The sequence below is a fragment of the Mus caroli genome, chromosome 8, assembly GCF_900094665.2.
Source record: "Mus caroli chromosome 8, CAROLI_EIJ_v1.1, whole genome shotgun sequence".
Taxonomy (NCBI): Eukaryota; Metazoa; Chordata; class Mammalia; order Rodentia; family Muridae; genus Mus; species Mus caroli.
In genome coordinates this window covers 104,740,518-104,761,852 of record NC_034577.1, presented here as the reverse complement: position 1 = coordinate 104,761,852, position 21,335 = coordinate 104,740,518, and the positions used below count along the sequence as shown (strand labels likewise).

The following is a 21,335-nucleotide window of genomic DNA, read 5'->3' as shown; positions in this document are numbered from 1 at the left end:
ACAAGGCAGAGAATAAATGTAATATTGTTTACACAAACTTGAGACAGGAGTTTCTTGATATGAGCATTGCAATGCCCTTTCCTCACTGAAACAAGATAGGAGGGCAGAGAAATCAGCATTTGAATAACACAAGGATAACCTTTACACAGTGCACAAAAAACATTACGACTACATTATCCAAATGGAGGAAGGGGCGGGATCATTCCACTGTCCTCAAAATGAATACAACTGTGTGTCAACCCAGAAAGCTTAGCTCTCCCGTGCCCAGAGCCGGGAGACAGTGGATTTCTGAGGCATAAGCGGCACAGTGAGTCATTCTTTGTTAGATCAGCCTGTTCTCGTTTCATTCCCGTTGCTCTGCCTAAAAACACAGAAGATGGGAAAGGGGTTATTTGGCTTTCAGTATCGAGTTGCAGTCCATCATTTTAGGGAAGTTGGAGGAATAGAAATGTAAGCAGCTACTGCTATTACATCCAAAGTCAGGAGCAAAACAGAATAAAACACACATCCTTGCTTGTGCTTGCTGGCTGCTACACCCCTACAGACTTCAGGACCAAGCTTAGGGACTGGTGTCACCCATAGTGGGCTAAATCTGCCTACATCAAAGAATCAAGGCAACCCCCCTAGACGTGCCCATAAGCCGGTTTGACTGAAATGATTCCTCATTAAGATTCTCTTCCCAGGGAGGAGAGATGGGGTGAAAACCTCGTGGAGGGGGACCAGGAAGGGGGACAACATTTGAAATGTAAATAAATAAAATAATTTAATAATTAAAAAACCCACCTAACTTAAACCCTGTTTCATAAGAGCACTGACTGCTCTTCCAGAGGACCCCCGTTCAATTCCCATCACCCATATGGCAGCTCAAAACTGTAACTCCAGTTCCAGGGGATCTGAGAACCTCGCACCAATGCACATAAAACAAGAATTAAATAAATACGTTATATATTTAAAACACACACACACAAAGAAGCAAAAAAAATACAAAACAAAACAAAGGAGTATACAACCCTAGCCACCCACCACAGCCCATCTTACTGTGGATCAACCGTGCTTCCACAGCCATGTGTGTCTGGCAGCTACTGATGGACAACAGACCTCTGAGATTACGACAGTTTGGCTTTGTGTTGGAAGTACCCAGTTTTTCTCTTATACTGCTCGTTGCAGCTTATCTGAAGTATGGATTGGGTGACCTCGTTTGAGCTTCCTATCAGCCGATGCCAAAGCAAAGGCAAACACACTTCACTTCCATTGCAAGCTTACTGAGCCGAGATGCTGTGTTTGTGTTTCTGATTCACAGTTGCCATTTTTTTTCTTGTTCGTTTTATGATTAGCTTATTCCCCTCCCCCACCCCGTCACCTGCAAGCTTGGTTACTTAGAGATAAGAGAGGGGACCCACACAGGAATGAAGAGCGTCCAGGGGACCCATACAGGAATGATGAGAGTAAGTTGTCGGAGGTTTGCAGGCTGGACGGTGCAAAACTGGGTGTGAAACTTTGTTTCCTCCTGCTCCTGGTTACTTTGTATCAGAACCATTGGGTCGGGCCAATGTCCTCACTCCCTCCTTCCTCTCCTTCCTCCCTTGGAGTGTTACCTGCTACTCCCTGATTCTCCAGGGGAGGGGAGGGAAAGTCAAGAGGAAGTTGCTCTGCTCTGAGATGGGGGTAGGAGGAAGCTGTCTTCACTTCTTCCTGTTCAGAACAATGCCAGTCTGATCTCTACAGAGGCAGTTGCTTATCTACACGGTTTGCAGTCTAAGGACTAATCACTTGATGGTGTGATTTTAACGCTTCATTTTCTTGGTTTCCCAGGACGCCATCTGTGGGGCACAGGGGAAGCTAGAGAGCGACTCAGTTTTGTTTTTATTGGATTCACTTGTCTCTATGAATGGTTTTCCCCCTCCTAGTTCTCAGGCATTGTGGATCATTTGTAAACTTTTAAAAGCACCATCTTTCTTCTTATGACATCGGTATATGGTTAATAGAGATAATTTAGGGAATAAAATAGGTTGGCAGCATAAACACCAATAAATAATCACTGGCAATTATAGATTTTAGAGATAACAAGTCAAATGTAGCTGTTTCCTTCCAGTGGTACGTGTGTATGATGCATGTGCAAGTTTGCATGCATCAGTACATATATGCATCTGCCACTGTGTGGATATGGAAGCTGAGGGCAAGCTCAGGGAATCAGTCTTCATGGTCCACCTTATTTGTGACAGTCTCTCTTGTTCAGTGTCATTTATGCCCGGTTAGCTGGCCTGAAGGCTTCTGGGAATTCTTCTGTCTCTGAGTCCCATTTTGCTATAGGGATATTGGGATAATGGATGCTCAGCTCTATGTGAGTTGTAGGGATTCAAACTCACGTTCTTGTGTTAATATGACAAGCGTATTACCCATTGAGCTGTCTCCGCAGCCCACAGTGCATTTTCTAAAAATATAGACACCACTCACATTGCACCATTTCAACAAAAACAAGCATAATCCTGTACAATTTATTGGATAGATTTACATTTTACCCCTTGCTTAACTGCTTCCCATTTGTGGACTTGGTTTCTAGTCATTTTCCCTTGTACCAGGTGATTGTCATGATTAAAATCCTTTATCACTGTCCCCATATGATGATTGAAGCTGGCCAGGTCTCGATTGTCCATGGGGAAATGTTGCTCACACTGCTTCTTGGACTAAATGTGACTTTAACGCAGGCCTAGCAAAAATGGAAACTGGAGACCACAGGATGAATTAACTGGCTGCTTTGAGGACCCCTAGAACTATTTTAATAGGTTAATTTTACAAATCTAGAAAAAGTCCTTTTCGGCCAACAGATGTCAGTGTGACCTCAGTCCAGTACTTAAGAGATAGACAAGGGTACTTGGAATCGACAAGATGTGTGTATTCTACAGCCCAGGAGTGTGTCAGCATAGCTATGGATATGGTCCCCCCAAAATCTGTAGATAATGCCATCATGTTACAGTGTCAAAAGGTTGGACACTGAGGTAGTAGCTGTCATCTAGCAGCCCAATGTCTGGTCTTTCTCACAGCACAACACACACCCCTCCATAGTAGCAAACTAGGTAGTCCAAGAAAAGAATGTGCTATCCTTAGATTTCCCTTGATTGAGGAAACAAAGCCCATGTGCACCATGGGAAAGCAGTTAGCTGTCTAGGAAAATGAGTGGGCAGGCCACAGTACGGGACCACATGTGTCCTTATGGCTTGACACTCCTGCTCACCAGACACAAGTAGCTAGAACACTTTGTGTATGTATAATTGAGGGAGAGGCCCCGAGTTCCCACCTTCTAAGAATGAGAGAGCAGTTCATTATATTTTCACACTAAGGAGACACAGAATACATTTCTCTCATTGCTTTTTTTTTCTAGATACATTTGTTCACTTACTGCAGACAGTCCTGATGCCATGTTGTGCTGATGAGTATAATAGAAAGGAGGGGGTGTGGGGGGAGAAGGTTTGCAGCCTGTGAGGATATGAAAAATGGCATCTCTGTTTTCTACCTTAACTTAAAAATGAAAATGTACTTTCTGCAAATATAGAAGATGACAGGAATGTGTGCAAAGGTAATTATAAGAATTTGGCTCTCCATTTGTCTAGGGAAATCAGCTGTTTCAAAGAAGGCAGAAAGAATTACTTTCCCTTCGGACTCTTCTGTTGATCCCCTTCTCCTTGCTGGCAGTGGGTTTTGCCAATTTCCTTTTTCTCAGACACTTCACGCTCAAGTCTGAATCCTCTTCACAGGGTTCCCGTGGAGGACCTGACTGTTCTTTCCCAGAGTAAAAGAATAGCTAACTCTGCCACCATCCAGCATCTCACCATTTACACACCATGTGACTCTGGACCACCATTCAGGCTGGATCTCTTCTCTGCAGGATAGAAATGACGGCATCTAACTCACTCTGTGTGTGTATGTGTGTGTATGTTCATGTTGGCAGAGGGTGTGTGTGAAGCTTGTGATGGAGCTTGTCTGAGAAAGTGTCTGGCTTGTGACAGCACTTCCGTAAATGATATTGCCATCCTCTTCTCAGGGAGGAATAAAAATTGTAGTAATATTAACGATAATGTTTCCTATCATTTATTTATGATGTAATATATGCTAGAGATCTAATCTGCCTGATCTTCTTTAAGCTTAAGGATAATAGACAAATGAGGTCTGTGTCGCGTACTGGTTTTCAAAGTAATAAGTAAGACACCATTATCTTAACTGTGACGACCAGAGCCACAATCAGAAGCTAGATAGATCTAACTTTCTAGTGCATTTTTCAAGTACACCACCACACGACTTCTTCGTGGACAGCAGTCTTGTCATAATGAAGTGATTTGGGGGTGTTCTGTAACTTGGGGGGGTTGTCTTAGTGACCTCTCTGTTGCCATGATAAAATACCCTGCCCAAAACAGCTTAAGGGAGAAAATGTAGATGTATTTCAGTTTACGGTTCTATGGGGTACAATCTATCACGTTGGGAAAGGGTTGGCATCAGGCAGGATCCGGAGGCTGGTTGGTCATGTTCATCTATACCTAAGAAGCGGAGAGTGAGCAGGAAGTGGAGCCAAGCTATGAACTTTCAAGGTCCTCTCTCAGTGACCCACGTCTAACAGCAGGGGTCCGCATGATAACCACTCTACAGTGTTCCAAAGCAATGCCACAAGCTGGGGACCAAGTGTTCAGACACCCAAGCCTATGAGCGCGATTTCATACTCAAGCCACAACCAGGGTAAAGTATATATGCATATTAGGCTCCCAGAAATGCTTCTCTTTCCTTGTGAGGAGAGACTGACTAATCCTTTGGTACTGTACTCCACAGCAGGTAGACCCCGAGTCTTGACCAAAGCCTTTTCCATTAGTGAATGCCCCATTTCTGACGATAGAGTCCTGGAAAGTGATCTCCCTAGGCATCTTCTATATTTCATCTGACCTCTCGTCCCCTTGTCATACAAACTCAGATACCCAAGGAATATTGGCCAATGCTCCCGAAGAAGCAGCTACTTCCTGTGATGGAGAAGGATGGGAAACTTACCCTGGGAAATACACCTTCTCCATGACGTAAGCACATGCAACTTTCTCTCTCTGTCTTTCTGTCTTTCTTTCTGTCTGTTGGTCTGTCTTCCTGCCTGTCTGCCTTTCTTTCTTTCTGTCTGTCTGTCTGTCTGTCTGTCTGTCTGTCTGTCTCTGTCTTCCCCACCCCCCCCATCTTAGCTCACTCCTCTTCCCAGTAGCATCCATCCCCTTACATGAAATGTGTAAATCTTTTCTTCAAAATTTGTTATTTCCTTCTTGGACCAGTTGTGAAAGGAGCTGGGGATTTGCACGGCCAAGACAAGATGCATGAGGAGAAAAGGTTGCAGTCTCTAATTAAGAGGGCAAACATTAAAAGTCACACATATCCCAGGTAATTATGTACCTGAGTTACGTGTGAAATGTGTTCACGGAAGTAGTGTGCTGTCCTAGTATGGGGGAGAAACACGAAGTCCTGGAGCGTGAGTTGAGGTGAGAGATACACTAGCTCCTTCCTTTAGGGTAACCTCAGGAACCATACACATGGTGGCTTATCAGGAAACAAACTGAGAATCCTACAGAGACTCGCTTCTCTGGATGGAAAGCTCATCCTGGGCAGAACTGCCAGAAGAGACAGGATTTCAGAGGCATTGGTGAACTAGGGGAAGATTACAGATTGGGGGCTATGGAGCTGGTAGAGACCAGGAAGATGCTCTGCGAAGCCCTGCTGTTTCTGGGGCACCTTCCCACCTGCCTTATAAGATGGGTTGGTTGTTTGGTTTCTTTTTTTTTTTTTTTTGATTTTGTTTATTTTTGTTTTGTTTTGTTTTGTTTTTTGTTTGTTTTTAAATAGGAAATGGAGATTTACCAAAAACTTAGACTAGGGTTTTATTTCATGGGTCCCTATATCTACCCTTCACTCAACTACACAGTAGTTAAAGCAATCACTTTGTTTTGCTTTAACTCCAAAATTCATGGCTGTGACACAAGGGAATCTTCCAACAAATTATATCTTGAGCACACCCCCCCCCCACTCCCTACTTTCCCTTTTCTTTCCTTCCCCCTTCCCATCAGTTTGTTATTTGTTTGTTTGTTTCAAGATAGGAGGTGAGTTTTTAGGATAACTCATTGGCCACGTGGCAGTATTGTGCTAGGGAGAGGGGCAGCCATTAGAGGGTAGAGCCTGTGCTCATTGGCTGCATTCAAAAGCCTTCCACGTGGAGTAGAGCAAGAGCAAGGCTTTGATGTGCCTTTACCCCCTAGCCCTGCTCACCCAGCTGAAGTTGGTTTAAGAGAGAAGATTTAGGAGGCCTGGCACTCACTGGTGATTTTACTGATCACCCCACCCCACCCCACCCACCCCCATGCCAGAGAACAGCTCTTCGATGGATGGAAACATTTCTTTGGTGGTTAATTTTATACTGGCCAAGCTTCTGGGAGATATGTGTGTGTATTCCTTGAATTGAAGTAAATGATTCCTTTCGGTGTCCTTTCTATTATTAGAAAGAAAGAAAGAAAGAAAGAAAGAGAGAGAGAGAGAGAGAGAGAGAGAGAGAGAGAGAGAGAGAGAGAAAGAAAGAAAGAAAGAAAGAAAATGAAAAGAAAGAAAGAAAAAAAAGAAGAAAGAAATAGCAATGACCCCCTGCAGCATTTCAGATGCAGAGAAAATCCACAGGGGCAATGAAGATTATGGGGTTCTACATTCTGAGGGGCACTCTCACTCCCGCCTTCCTGAGCTACTCACTCAGAATTCTTACTAGGACTTGAACATCCCTCTGGAAGGTACTTAGTCAAGCTCGCTCCATCTGTCCCTGCTTTATGTCTTGTGTCCAGCAAGGGCCGTGTTCTCTACTCTGTCCAGGATGCAGAGTAATATGTTCTATTTGCTTTCTTTTCCCAGAAAAGACAAAGATTCAATGCATGGAATTAAAAAAAAATCTAGCAGACACATGCCTTTTCTGGGATGTACGCCCTTTGTAGCAATCTGGCTTCCTCCTTGTTCACTTTACGCTTTCCCAATGTCTTACGCCTTGATTGTTGAGGTGACATTTTGCAGTATAAATGTAAGAGAAGACCCTGGCACTTGCTTTGCATCTGGAAGAAGTTGCTACTGCAGTCTTTGCAGCTCAGAAGGGGATAGGATAAGAATTCATCTCTGCATGATTTCTTCCCAAAGCCCATTGTAAAAAAAAATGCTCCTGATAATTTCAAGCTCATATTAAATTTTCTGCCATTCACAGAAAGGACAATTTGGGCAAATAAGTGCTCATTAAAATTTATTTAGAGGGAATATTTTCCATTAGGGTGTTTCATTATTTAAGAAGAAAATAGAAGCCTATGCAAGTGCTGTATAATGCTCACACCAACATGACATTTCAGATAAATTACATTTAGATAAAGATAAACGTGTTTGGGTTTGGAAGACCAATTGATTCTAGTGGGTACCATAGTTGCATAATTATAAGCCAGGTTGAAAAAAAAATTGTTAAAAACAAGGATGAGCCCCAAGCGATCCACCAGCCAGACTAGAGGAAAATTATCTCGTGTTGCTCTAATTGCTTTTCTTTTTGATTTACTGTTGTTTGGAGCTCCATACTGTGGAATGTGTCTGAGTGTATGGGGATGGAACTGTTGGTGACAAAGGTGGTGGTGTGATGGCAGTGGCAGTGGCGGTGGCAGTGGCGGTGGCAGTGGCTGCGATGGCGGTGGCGGCAGCAGTTGTGGTGATGGTGGTGGTCAAATACATAGTGATTGGTAACCTGAAGGATGCAAGTTCTGCCTCAGGGTTCCACATCCCATCATGCTTAAGGCAATGGGAAGATGATTAGGCCACAGGTGTGCATCTGCGCAGTATCAGTACCCACACATTGCTCTAAGGGACCACATTTTCCACCCACATGTTCTCCTTGCAAACCGTTTCACACAGCAAGTTCTGAAGATGCTCATTTTGTATCTCAGTTTTTTCCCCTAGATACCCTGGATGCCTTTTTATCCGTCTCCATCCTCTCTTAAAGTGGAATAGTGAGTAGACAATGAAACGGGCTTCCGTTGGTTTGACATAGATTCTGCAGGTCCTGTGTGCTCCAAACCATGATGATACCTGGTCCTTCTCTTTATGCTTCAAGGCTGTAGGTAGGATGAGGTTATCCATCAGTAACCAGACCGACACCATTAAGCCCTCCAGTGTGCTCTTCACTCAATGCGTTTAACGGAATGTTCACTTCCCCAGGGTTCAGCTGTGCATATGATCAACATTGATTTACATGTCTAAGTGGGGGACAGGCCAAGATGTGGAAGTTCTGAATGACAAGTGCTAAATCAGACTCCTGTTTCACACGAAGAAGTACTTAGGGAAGAGTCCTGACAGATTTTTTTCTTCTTCTATCTTTATATCTCTCAGCAGGTGGCAAGCACAGTCTTGACCTTCCCTGTTCATGGAGTGATGTCCACCATGCTTAAAATATGAAAGATTTGCTTACCCACCTGAAATGCAAAGTTTTTGATAAAGTAAAAAAAAAAGTATTGTTTTCTCTCAAAAATTAACCAACAGCCAGGTAAATTGAAGTTTACCAGGGCTAACTCAAATAAGGCCTGTCAGTTAAAAGGGCTTTAGTTTTATGCAATTGGTTACCTTCTAAAGATCATTCTTCTATTTTTTTTTTTAGTTTTAAAATTTTTTTTTTGGTTTTAGGGATTAACCTTAGACCTCTATATATGTCACGGAAAGAACTCCAGTACAGCATTTTGCTTTTAAAAAGGTTTATTTTTAAAATCTGTGTATGTATAAGTATATGTATATATACACATGTATACGTGTGTGTATGGGTATATGCATGTCTGTGTGGGTACCTGCAGTCTCCAGGAGAAAAGTGTCAGATCTCATGGAACTGGATTTACAGGAGGCTGGGACATCTCCCCGACCCAATGTGAGAGCTGGAACCCAAACTGAGCTCCTCTGTAAGAGCAACGAGTGTTTTTGCTGCTGAGTAATGTCTTCCACCCATGCCCCTCCCTTTGAGGACATTATTTATGTACTTACTTACTTCTGTAGGTCTGTAGTTGCTGATATTACCCATCTATAATTCCTCCGGAGAGCACACGGATGGTGATATTTACACACAAACTTTTCAGAAAAGTCATCACAAGGAAAGAAAGAGGAATTAGAATATCTAACTGTCCCAAGGCATCTCTGGGAAATCTGAAACTCTGGGTCTGGTGCCTGTGCTTGCTCACTCCTCACTCCACGGAAGTAGCTGAGTGCCTCTTGCATGTATATACTGCCACTGTGATGGTTGATCTAGGTTGTCAACTTGATTATCCGGAATCAGCGGAAACACAAGAGTTCCGGGCACTCCTGTGAGGGATAGTTTTGATTCAATTCTTTGAGGCAGGAAGGGCCCACCCTAAATGTGGACAGCACCTTCCGCTGACAGCTCAGATAGAAGGACACACAGAAAGAACACTCTGCTTCTGCCTGCCTGCCTTCACGTTTACTGACAAGTCCATCCATCTGCCCATTTACTGCAGCGCTCCTTCACCGACATTAGAGCCAACCTCGTTGGATTTCTAAATAGAATGAAGACCATAAGCTCTCCAGGAGTCCTCCAAGGGCTTCAAGGCTAGATTGAAATTACTGAGACATTGAACCTGTGGACTGAGCAATTACTGGATTCTAGACCTCCCCAGTGGGTGCCAGCTATTGTTGGGTTACCCGGACCACAGCTTGTCAGCTGATCTAATAAACCCCTACGTGTTCTTTCTATTGGCTTGGTTCCTTTTAAGAACCCTGAGCAATACGTCCACCTTTCTCTAAACCTGGCTTTGCATCCTCGTGTTCTTGCACAGAATTCAGCGAGGAAACAAGAGGGAACTCTCCAATTTTCCTGTAGATACTAAAGTGGCCCATTCCCCTCATGATGCCTTAGGGCATCATCAGATGCCTGTATTTTCTGGCTTATGTACTGGTATATGTTGAGTTTTAATTTAAAACCTTAACTTTAAGACTCGGCACAGGCTCTGTCCTCACATGAGCTGCTCATTAAAGTCAAGCACTATTTACTTTATCCCTGGGAAGCTGTTATGCTTAATTCTATGGCAGAATTTGACATTCATCCTTGGTAAGTTTTAGCATAGTTGCACTCATTGTAAATGCAGACAGGGTAGGGAATGGGAAAGAAACAAGACAGGTAAGTGCGTGCTCTTATTTGTAACAAGTTTTATTCTCTTCAGTCTGAGGCCTTTTTTTTTTTTTTCTTTTGGTTTGTTTGAACATGTATCTTCTAATTTTAAAGTAGTTAGGAAAGCAAAGGTAGAGGCTCAATGGTAGAGTGTGAGTTTAATGTGTGTGAAGTCCTGGCTTTAAGGTCCAGCCCCCTCCAACTCCTCTGGGGAAAAAAAAATCAAAGAGAAAAAAATAAAAGAACACCTAACTAAAGGAAAATAGTGAACTGTTGTACACAGAGCTATGAAGGAGACTCTGGTAGGTGTGGCAAGCTTCTTTGAATGGCCACTCCCTGGACTTGCCAATCACACAGGATCTAGGTTGATTATAGAACAGCACATTTCTTCACTGAGTACAAGAGTGATGAGAGAGGATTACTCGTTTAAAGCATGATTACTGATCTTCAAAAGGTATAGACTGCCCTGCCGGATCATTTAGCTGAGACCCTGAAAAGTGAATGACATATTGGCAATAATGTGTATCTGGCTAAAAGTTGATATAAGGCATACTTAACATAATCTACTAGTGGGCTTCACTTGAAAGAAAATGATCTATTGGTAATTTTAACTATTATTCAGGCAAAAGCCGTTACTTTGTTTTTAGATTTTTTTTTTAAGTTATAGGTATGTGTGTGTCTGTTGAAGTATAGTCTTATAAATGCAGGTCCTTTCTAAGGCCAGAAAAGTATGTAAGAACAGTATGAGCTCTTACCCTCTGAGCCATCTTTCCACTACACTTTTAGGAGAAACAAGCTATAATAAAGTCTTATCTATAACAGCCCAAGTAGCTTAGCAAGGCTACCATGAGGAGCAAACAGCAAGAACAAATGTCTAGTGATAAAGTAGCTGAAAGCAAAAGGCTGGCAAACATGGACTTTAGAGATCTGGATAGTATTTGACAACAGGACATTAAATACATGGAAATTTTCACCGATAAATTATGACCTTAAAAAGTGGTATCAAGATCAAATGACTATTCTAAAAATAAAATAAAATAAAATAAAATAAAATAAAATAAAATAAAATACCCACAGTATTTGAAATATGAAACTCAGAGGAAGGAATTAACTCCAGAATGGACACAATAAAAAGGATTAGTAAGTAAGAGTAATTCAGGGTAAATATCAAGGTGTCTGAAGAGTAGAGAATAATGAACAACGAGACGTGCAGCCTCCCACACGAACAGAAAGACCCGAGAGAGGGACTTTTTCAACTGTAGACTGGATACTTAATGAAACCCAGAGAGCATGGGAAAACCCAGAAATCACACTTGAAAAAATGAAGAGCCACGGCTCCAAATCCGATGGCAGATGTTGCTTTACTGATCAAGTTCCTCAATGAGGTCTGGAGAGATGGCTCAGTGGCTAAGGGCACTTATTCTCTCAAAGGAGCTGGGTTAGGTTTCTACCATCCACAGGACCACTCACAACTGCATGGAACTCCAGTTCCTGGTGATAGGGCACTCTCTTCTGGCCTCTGCAGGCATTGGACACCCATGTGCACATATGTATATGCAGGCAAAATACCCACACACATTAAAATAGATGTATAAAAACAAACCAAAATAAAGAGAATCCCAATGAACACTGACTCAAATAAATTCAAAACATACCATGCTCAGGCACATTGCATTTAACTGATAAAGTCCAAAGAGAGAGAGAGAGAGAGAGAGAGAGAGAGAGAGAGAGAGAGAGAGAGAGGAGANGAGAGAGAGAGAGAGAGAGAGGAGAAGGAGAAGGAGAAGGAGAAGGAGAAGGAGAAGAAGGAAGGAAGGAAAGAAGGAAGGAAGAAAAAGAAAGAAAGAAAGAAAGAAAGAAAGAAAGAAAGAAAGAAAGAAAGAAAGAAAGAAAGGAAGGAAGAAAGAAAGGCCAGTGTGAAGAGAGCAAGAATAAAACTGACAGGTAATTTTCTAAACAGTATAAAAAACAAGAACGTGAATGGAATATTTATAGAACCCCAAACTAAAAATATCTACAAATTCACAACGCTTTTTAACAAAATAATGGTCAAAAGTGAAAACCAAATAGAGACATTTCTTAGTACAAAGTAATGAGGCTTTAGCACTGATATATTCATCCTCTCCATATGAAATACTAATGGGGGTTCAACTGGCTTAAAGGAAATAATTTCAGTTGGATGTGTCAGCCTGTGAAAAAGAATAAACGGCCCAGGAATAAGAAGATAGAGAAAAAGAATCAAGATTTCTAACAACCGGAGGACCAAATTCACAGAGATAAATAACAGCAACAGCCTAAAACCACGGGGACAAACAGTTTTTAACTTTTGGTGTCCACCAGCAGAATTCAAGAGATGGAGGAAGCTTGGGCTTGTTTCAGTGAGGATGAGCACAACTCACAAAAGAAGAAGGGGGGCTGATGTACTATCATGTAAGTGCAGTTTGGTGGAAAGGAGCTGTCCTGAGATTGCCCTGAAGGGGAGACTCACCAGGAAATGGGAGCTGAAGGAGAGGGAGTACAAGCCTCCAGATCCTCCGCATTGCCATACCACAGGCCACACAGTAATGGCATGGTGTGCATTTACATGTTACAAGGGGACATTGTGTGGCCAACGTGGAGTGTTGCGATATTATAAAACTCAGTGACATCACAATGGGGAATTGTATCATGATATGTATTGCCAATGGAAACTGTGATGTTATAGGGGTAAGATGTGATGTCCCAATAAGGTATTATGAAATAATAAAATATTACTATTGTTATTATTATTGTTGTTGTTGTTGTCATAGTGTTAGCTTGTGATGTCAAATGAGAATTGTGCTGCTGTCAGAATAGTATGCTGAGATGTTCAGAATTGGTAAGGCACAATAGAGCCATTGTGATGTCACTGCAGGGCATTGTGAGGCAACAGCGACAGATTCTGAAATCACATGCATCATTGTGACGTCACACCAAAGTATCCTGAGGCCACAATGAGTGTGCCATGGTATCATCAAAGGCCATTGTGATGATACAGTAGGCCACTGTGCTAGCCTAACTGAGCATTGCAACATAATAATTTATCTTTATGAAGTCACAATGGGACATCAACATCATCCCAAGGAGAGCATTGTTATGCCAGTGGAGCATACTTGAGTCATAGGTGACATGTGGTGTCAAAATGGAGCATTTTGATGTCACAATAGAGCACTGTGGTATCACAGTGGATGCTGTGCTGTCATCAGGACACTTTGAAGTCTCAATGGGGCATTGTACTATAACAAGGGAGCATTATAATCTGATGATAGGGCCTTGTGACATCACAAGTAGGCACTGTGGTGTCACAAGTGGGCATTGTGATAATGCAATAGGACATTGTTATGGTGGAATGTGGCAGCCTTACAATTAACATTGTGATGTATCAAGGTAGCAGTTTGGTATCACAATGGAAGGTTGCCTTGAGAGTGCAGGATTGTGCTCTCTCAGTGTGATGACATAAAGGGAATTGTGATGCCAAAATGGAGACTGTGGTATAACATTGCTGGCAGACACAGCCACCATGTAAAACATGACAGGGTCTCCAAAGGAAACAAGAAAAAAAAAAGTCTTCCCTTCAAAGCCTGAGAGCAAGGGGATTCCTGATTCTAAGGGCTTTCATGGGGTTGGGCAAGCTTCATCCCACATGATCTAGCTTGGCCTGGCCTACATGCCAAAGGGCACGAAGGCACTAGACACCACAAACTTAATCTTGCAGCTGCAATGGGGGAGTCTCTGCAGCACAGCATACTCTTTATAGCCCTGTTGTAGAGGCACACAGAGAGGGCACCCTCCTGCTTGAGAGAACTGCAGGCTGGCAGCGCTTGGTTCCTGGGAGAGGAGGAGAGGCAGCTGCAGGGCCTACGATCTAACAGAAGGGTTATAAAATACGTGAAAATATAAATACATACATAGTAAAGTCAAAGTCTGATGGGAGGGAGGACTAAATAGTCATCTATTCTGCTGTGGGAGCTACCTTGAGCTGTCCCAGGGATCTGGAAGGCTTTGTTTACTCTCTCTCTCTCTCTCTCTCTCTCTCTCTCTCTCTCTCTCTCTGTGTTTTGGTTTGGGGCAATTTCTTTTCAGCTAACCATGTCCATTCTTGGTTGGGTCCTCTGATGAGCGTATCAGAACTTAATCTCTGACTTTTCCTCCTTAGAATGGGCATCTGACAGTCTTTCTCTGATGCTGATTTTGTGGCCTTTCTACCACAGACTTTAATTAATAAGTATGGCATGCAACAAATTAGCATATGTGCATAATAAATTAGGGCATATTTATTTTTCTGTTTTTAATTATCTGCTATCTGGATAAGTTATCTTTCAACATCATCTTTTCATTGGTTTATGTGTGTTGGGCAATATCTTATGACTATGTGTCCCTGGCTGGCCTTGAACTCGTGATTCTTGGGCCTCCTAAGACTGGGATTATAAGTGTGTGTCTCATGACTGATACTGAATACCCTCTTTTTTCCCCTTCCTTTCCCTTTCTCTCCCTTTCCCATCCCCTCTCCTCTCTTCCTCTTTTCTTCTACTTGCTTCCCGTCTTCCTGTCCAGTGCCAAGGGTCTAACCCCAAAAGAATGGCGCCACTGATCTCTTTTCTCAGGTCAGATTCATTTGTTTCATGACAGGATTTCTCTTTAGTCTTTTTTTCCCCCCTTTTAGTGAAGAGGGGAATGGCACTTTACTTTCTGTACAAAGGTAACCATCATGTTAAAGACAGTAAATAACAAATAAAAGTGAAAGTATCTTTTACTCTCCTGCTTACTGCTTTAGTCTGCCAACCTAGGCCTAGCCTTGGAAGCTTCTAGTTTCCACACAATATCATCTAGGCCTAGAATGTCACAGCCTCTGTGACTTGCTGCTGAATAAGCTCACCCTTTCTTCTTTCTGATCTCAGGCTGTCTGTCTGTCTGTCTCAAACTCCTCTCCAAGCTGACTGATCCAATCTAGCTTCTTGGCCTCTCCTGATGCTCTGCTTAGCCTGAAACTAACTCTGGAAATCTGTTCTAATCTTCTGGCTCATTCTTGTTCTCTGGCTCATTCTGACTTCACCTGTGTCTGGCTTGTTCTCTCTCTGCAACCTGTCTCTCTAGTTTCCTCCTCCTCCTCCTCCTCCTCCTCTCTCTCTCTCTCTCTCTCTCTCTCTCTCTCTCTCTCTCTCTCTCTCCACTGTTCTCTTAAGCAGCTTCCCTATCCTGGCTCTTCTCGTGAGAGTTGGCCGTATCCTGTTCTGTCAAATCTTTTTCTGATTCATCACTTTTTCTGCCACTCAATTAGACATCACCTTCAAACATGGCTGCTTCCTTCTACAAACTAACTCTACCTTCATTGTTTGGGATTAAAGGTATGTACTAAGGGTGTTATTCTAGTCAGAGAGATTAAGGGAGATGTGGCCCTCCCTTGTCCCCCAAGTGGACAAAGGGGGCAGAGTCAAAGAAAAGGGTTTGGATGGTCAATGAGTGGGACAGAAATGACTAGGGGATCAGCTTCAGGGAGGCAGCTCAACTTTAACTGGGAGAGTCAAAGGCTTTATAGTTTTGGGGGAAGGGAGTAGGGATTTCTAAGGTGGATAATGATCATTAGATATGATTTAGGGTGCTTCAGAATGCCTCATTTGCATGAAGAGACATTCCAGAAATTCCAGGTGCTTCCTGCACTGGGAGACGGGAAGCTGAACCTGTAATCTAACCAAGGCAACCTGACATTCCACAGGAAGATGGTGTGGGGGTTTCAAGCTCCCCAGAAGGCCCGAGAAGAAGTTCTGCAGTTAAAAGGGATCCCCCATTTTGTATGGAGCTCAAGACAGCTGTCCAGACAATGGTAGACAGCAATCTTAATTTGCAGGGTTTCTCCACAGGTGTGTGCTAAGGGTGAGTCACACCACCATTAGAAAGAGATATTTTCAGTTAATAACACAGTATCGGGGTTTGGGGCTGTGATCAAATATCCTGCAACAACACTTTTCTTCTGGTAGACTTTTATTAAGGGGAGTGGGGTCTGCCTGGTTAGCAGTTGGGCTGGGTATACGCTCTGCCATTCCTGTGGCTGATTTCCATTGGTGATCAGCTTTGAATGCTCCCAGATTTACCTGTGATTGGGGTGGAGATGGGCTGTTGGAGGCCTGTTCATCCCATCTTCCTTTCATTGTCAACCTTAGTCTTCCTTTGTGAGTCAGAACCACAGAGACAGTCTTCACAGGCACCGGTGACCCTCTCCTTCAAGTGGAAGACTCGATGGTGACTAATGCTCACTAGCCTGGCGGGAGTGCTGAAGAGGCTCTTCAGTTTCCGTTTCAACCCTCAGTTTCAGGCTGCTACCCTGGGCCTCAGTATTGCTTTGATTATTGATTAGTTGTAAGACTATGGGTCTCTGCTTCCTCACATGGGTATTCCTTTTCCACAGGACATATGGTTATATCCTGGATCCTTGGCAATGATCTGGGCTTGACGGTTTTAGCTGCGACTTTTCTGGGAGCTTGAGAAGTTTGTTCTCCAGAGGAGGAGATTTGGGGTTGATAGCAGGATCCAGACAGCATTTACAGTGTGATTCCAGGTTTCTAAGTCTCTGAGGGTCACACAGTTGTAGCAGAAGCTAGGACAGTCCTTGATGCTGGGCAGGAGAGGGGAGGGAATTCTGGGAAGAAAGATGGGATTCCAAGGATGTAGAGAAGAGAGATGTGGTAGTTTGAATGAAATGGCCTCCCTAGACTCAGACATTTGAATGTTTGGTTCCTATTTGGAGGTTGTGTAGCTTTTGAGAGTTGGGGTTTATAGGAAGAAATAAGGCACTGAGGGCAGGCTGCCAGTGTCTATAGTCTTGTCTCACCTGTACTTCACTCTTTCTGTTTCTTGTAGTTCAAGACTTAGCTTTCAGTTTCCTGCTCCAGGCACCCAATGCTATGCCTCTCTGTGCCATGATGTACTCTAATCTTCTGCAACTATAAACCCAATAAACTCTTCTGTAAGTTACGATGGTGCTTTATCATAGCTTCTGATGTCCTGTGACCTGTGAACTTTCCTTGGGTAAATGAGCATGGGGCTTTTCAGTCTTTTGGGCAGCTGGGGAGTCTGGTAAGGAGATTAGAGATTTGCAGACAAACTCTGTGCGCTTGGGGGACTTGTCACTTCCTTTACAGAAAGAGAGACCACTGTGGGTGAGTGTGCTCACAGCAGCAATGGGGTTTGTATGACCTTGACCTTTCTATATGATCTTGACCTTCCCTTATTCAGTTGGGTGGCTTACATGCCTTGAAGAAATGATTTTTCTGCTCAATGCAAATTCCTGTCTCCAATAAGCTTTCTTATTTGTAGACTCTGATGAGGGGAAAGATATTCGGCCAAGCTTAGTATGGAGTTTTTGTCTTGCTTTAAACTCCTTCCCTGAAACCAGACCCTTGCAGATGAGTTTTAACTCTCAGCTTGCCACAACAGTCACCTGGGAAGAGTGCCTTGAACTGTATCAAACTGAAACAAGGAGAGTGGCCCAATGTGGTGGTTGGAATACGGATGGCCCAGGGGTGGCACTATTAGGAGGTGTGGCCTTGTTGAAGGAAGTGTGGCATCATGGGGGTGGGCAATGAGACCTTCCTCCTAACCACAGAGAGCCAGTCTTCTCCTCATAGCCTTCAGATGAAGAGGTAGAACTCTCAGCTCCTCCTGTGCCATGCATGTCTGGATGCTGCCATGTTCCTGCCTTGATGAGAATGGACTGAACCTCTGAAACTGTAAGGCAGCCCCAATTAAATGTTGTCTTTATAAGAGTTGCCTTGGTTATAGTGTCTGTTCATAGCAGTAAAACCCTAAGTTAGTCAATCATAGGCACCAAACAAGAAAGGAAGGAAGGGAGGAAGGAAAGAAGGAAGGAAAGAAGGAAGCAAGGAAGAAGGCTGGCTGTCAGGCAAGCAAACAAGTAAACAAGCAAGGGTGTGTTTATTATCCTCTGCTCTTGACTGTGTGTGTGATATAAAATGCTGCTTCAGTTCTTTCTTGATTCCCCCAAATGACAGGCTGTGATGTGGACCTGTAAGCCTGACGAACCCCTTTCTTCCCTGAGCTGTTCATTGTCAGGGTACCTCATCAGAGCAAGTAAAATGAAAATAGGATAAACCCCAGAGCCAGGCAACCCCAGGTTTAAATGATTGCTTCTTTGGGGGGGGAGGGGTGGGACAAATGGCCGTAGCTCCATGCTGTTGGTAAAGTCTTAAAACAATGTTCTTATTTCATGATTTATCAAATTTTACCTTCTTTCAGAGTGAATGTTGAGTCCTCTAGGTTTCCTTGTGGAACTTAGTAATCTGTGCGTACACTTGGAAGAGAAAGTCTCTTCCCCAAACCTTGACAGACACAAACCTTCACACTCATTATCAAGCTACTCTGACACCAACCACATTGGCCAGGGGAAGTCGTTCTTTGTAAGATTTGTCTTGAGGTCTAAACTTATAATAAGTACTTTTAAAAAACATCTGAAGGGTAAGGTAGAGATCACAGGGTATGAAGACTTCCTTTTGTCACAGTGAAAAATTTGGCTGCTTATATGATACCCATTTCTCTGCAGTTCTTTATTCCCATTTGTTTTTAAAGGCAGATTTTATTTAGTCATATACTGTTGTGCTTTATAAAAAGAAAGAGACAAGAGATATGTTTGGTGGAAGCATGGTATGGTGTGCCTCTGTGGGGCCTATGTTGAGGCATCCCTTCCCTGGGATCAGCCACAGGATGGTTTAGTATAGAATAGAGTTTATTCAGGGCATGGGGAGGGGAGGAGAGAGAGAGAAAAAGAGAGAGGGAGAGAGAGAGAGAGAGAGAGAGAGAGAGAGAGAGAGAGAGAGAGAGAGAGAGAAAGAGAGAGAGAGAAGAAGAAGAAGAAGAAGAAGANGAGAGAGAAGAAGAAGAAGAAGAAGAAGAAGAAGAAGAAGAAGAAGAAGAAGAAGAAAAAGAAGAAGAAGAAGGAGGAGGAGGAGGAGGAGGAGAAGAAGAAGAAGAAGAAGAAGAAGAAGAAGAAGAAGAAGAAGAAGAAGAAGAAGAAGAAGAAGAAGAAGAAGAAGAAGGAAGAAGGAAGAAACAACAAGAAACAAGAAACAAGAAACAAGAAAGAAGAGACCAGCCATGAGAACATGGGGTGGGGGTGGGGGATAAGAAGAGAGGGGGTAAGGAGTGGAAGCAAGAGCAAGAGATCAAGAGGAGCAAGCAGCCCCTTTTATAGTGAGTCAGACACACCTGGTTGTTGCTAGGTAACTGTGGGGCGGAGTCTAGACTAAATGCCAACCTAGAAATTCTTTCTTCAGTCATCAAACTCTTCCACTTCACTCTTGCACAGGAACAAGCGTCTAGTCAACCGTATAGGGTATCAACAATAAACCAAAGTAATGGATCCACCCAGGTTCGACGTGGGGAGCCAGTGAGTTTACTGGGGTTACTTCTGGGAGCAGGGCTGAGAGGTCACTTTCAGGAGCAGCCCATCCATCACCACTGCAGAGTTCTACCCCACTGTATACGGTGGGTGCATAGACGTTACTTCATGGAGTTCCACATTCCGTTAACTTCCTATTTCCTGTAGAATGGCATTGCTGCTGATTTGCAGTAGCTAAGCACTACTCACAGATTTCGACAGGAACCCCACTGAGACACACTGTCTATGGATTCTGAGCTAGACAGCTTGTGAGGCCACACCCACGAGGGAAGTGAGTTCACATCAAAGTGGGTATTGGTGCTCTGGACACCCACTCCTCCTACTCCCCACCCCTTCCCTGCCTCCAAACCAGGCATCAGAGAGCCTGGCTGCAGCTCCTTGCTGTGAACCTCTCTCATTCTAAGACCCCAGAAGAAGAGGCTCCCTCCTCTGCCCTGTGGGCTCCAAATCTTTTCCCTAGACCCCACCAGACTGACTGAATCACTCTCCTCAAGCCTCTGCCATACTTTTGCCCTCTCTCTGTCTGTCATGGCTTTATTGCTGTTCTAATAAAGCCCCCAGCCCCTGGTAATCTGTGCCAGCAACCTCATGCACTACTAACTCCCCACAGTAAAACCTAACAAGGAGCTAGCTGGCTGGCAGGAGGGAGAAACAGCTAGACTGTCAGGTGAGGATCCTGCAAGTGTCCTCTCATCTTTTCATCTTCAGCGATAAAGTGTGAACAGCCCCATCCCATTGTCATATTTGAACCATTCATTGTATCCTTTTACTTACTCTATTGCCATGGTTACCGGGCCAGGGTTATCTCTACTCCAAAAAGGCCATGGGATGACCATGTTGTGCCTAAAAGAAAAAGACAGATGACACTTATGTACAGAAATAAGGTTGGAGGGAAAAAAATCACAGCCATGGAATGGTGTGTGTTAACTGAGAGAGAGAGAGAGAGAGAGAGAGAGAGAGAGATGGGGAGAGAGGGAGGTTGCATTGTGAGAGGTGTTGAGATTCTTTATTCTTTGGTGAAAACATAGTAACAATAGCCCTTTGTCCTCCGCTGATTTTTTTCTGCCTTTTTTTTTTTTTTTAAACTTTTACGATGTCTGTGCAGCCCAGGCTGGCCTTCTCTTAGTAGTCTTCAGTTCTATAATCACAAGCGTGCACATCACATACCTGACTGTTGGGCCTTTATTAACAACAGAAACGGAAGTAACCAGTGTGCATCCCTAGCAACGCCGTGACAGAGAAAAGAGCCAGTTCCTCTGTGCTGTTGTAAAGACACTGAAGTACAACCAAGAAAACTGGTAATGGGATATTAAAGACAACTTTAAAAAGGCACCGGAATCCTATTTAATTTTAGTTCCTGCTTTTGCTTCAAAGTTACAAGCATAATCTTAATAGGAGATATAAATCGAATACAAAAGTATTTCTTCTCACCCCTAGACTAACTCATCCTTTCACCTCAGACTCCAACGGGGTTCAGTCTTCCTCTTCTCCTTAGAAGTAACTGCCACTTGGAACACGCCATCCCTCTTCCAGCTTCTTTGTCATAGACATCAAAGAATTTAAAATAGACTTAGCAACCGACGTGAGGACAAATTGACTGGAGTTTGAGAGGGGGGAAAAATGCAGGAAGCTGAAGATACTTGGCAGCTGTCAGGGAGAGAGGCTGGATCAGAAAAAGAGAGAGAGAGAGAGAGAGAAAAGTAATGCTTTATGAACCAGAGGTCA

General features: G+C 43.4%; 1 long non-coding RNA gene across 1 annotated transcript in view; it reads right to left on the bottom strand.

The window, feature by feature from the left end:
- Nucleotides 1-2,477: 2,477 nt before the first annotated feature.
- The window catches only part of LOC110299601, a 40,196-nt gene continuing 21,338 nt past the window's right edge, over nt 2,478-21,335 (bottom strand). The window contains exons 2-3 of the long non-coding RNA XR_002378492.1: nt 20,385-20,453; nt 2,478-2,723 (exon numbers count right to left, since the gene is read on the bottom strand). This is a non-coding gene — a long non-coding RNA (uncharacterized LOC110299601). The remainder of the gene's footprint in view (nt 2,724-20,384; nt 20,454-21,335) is intronic.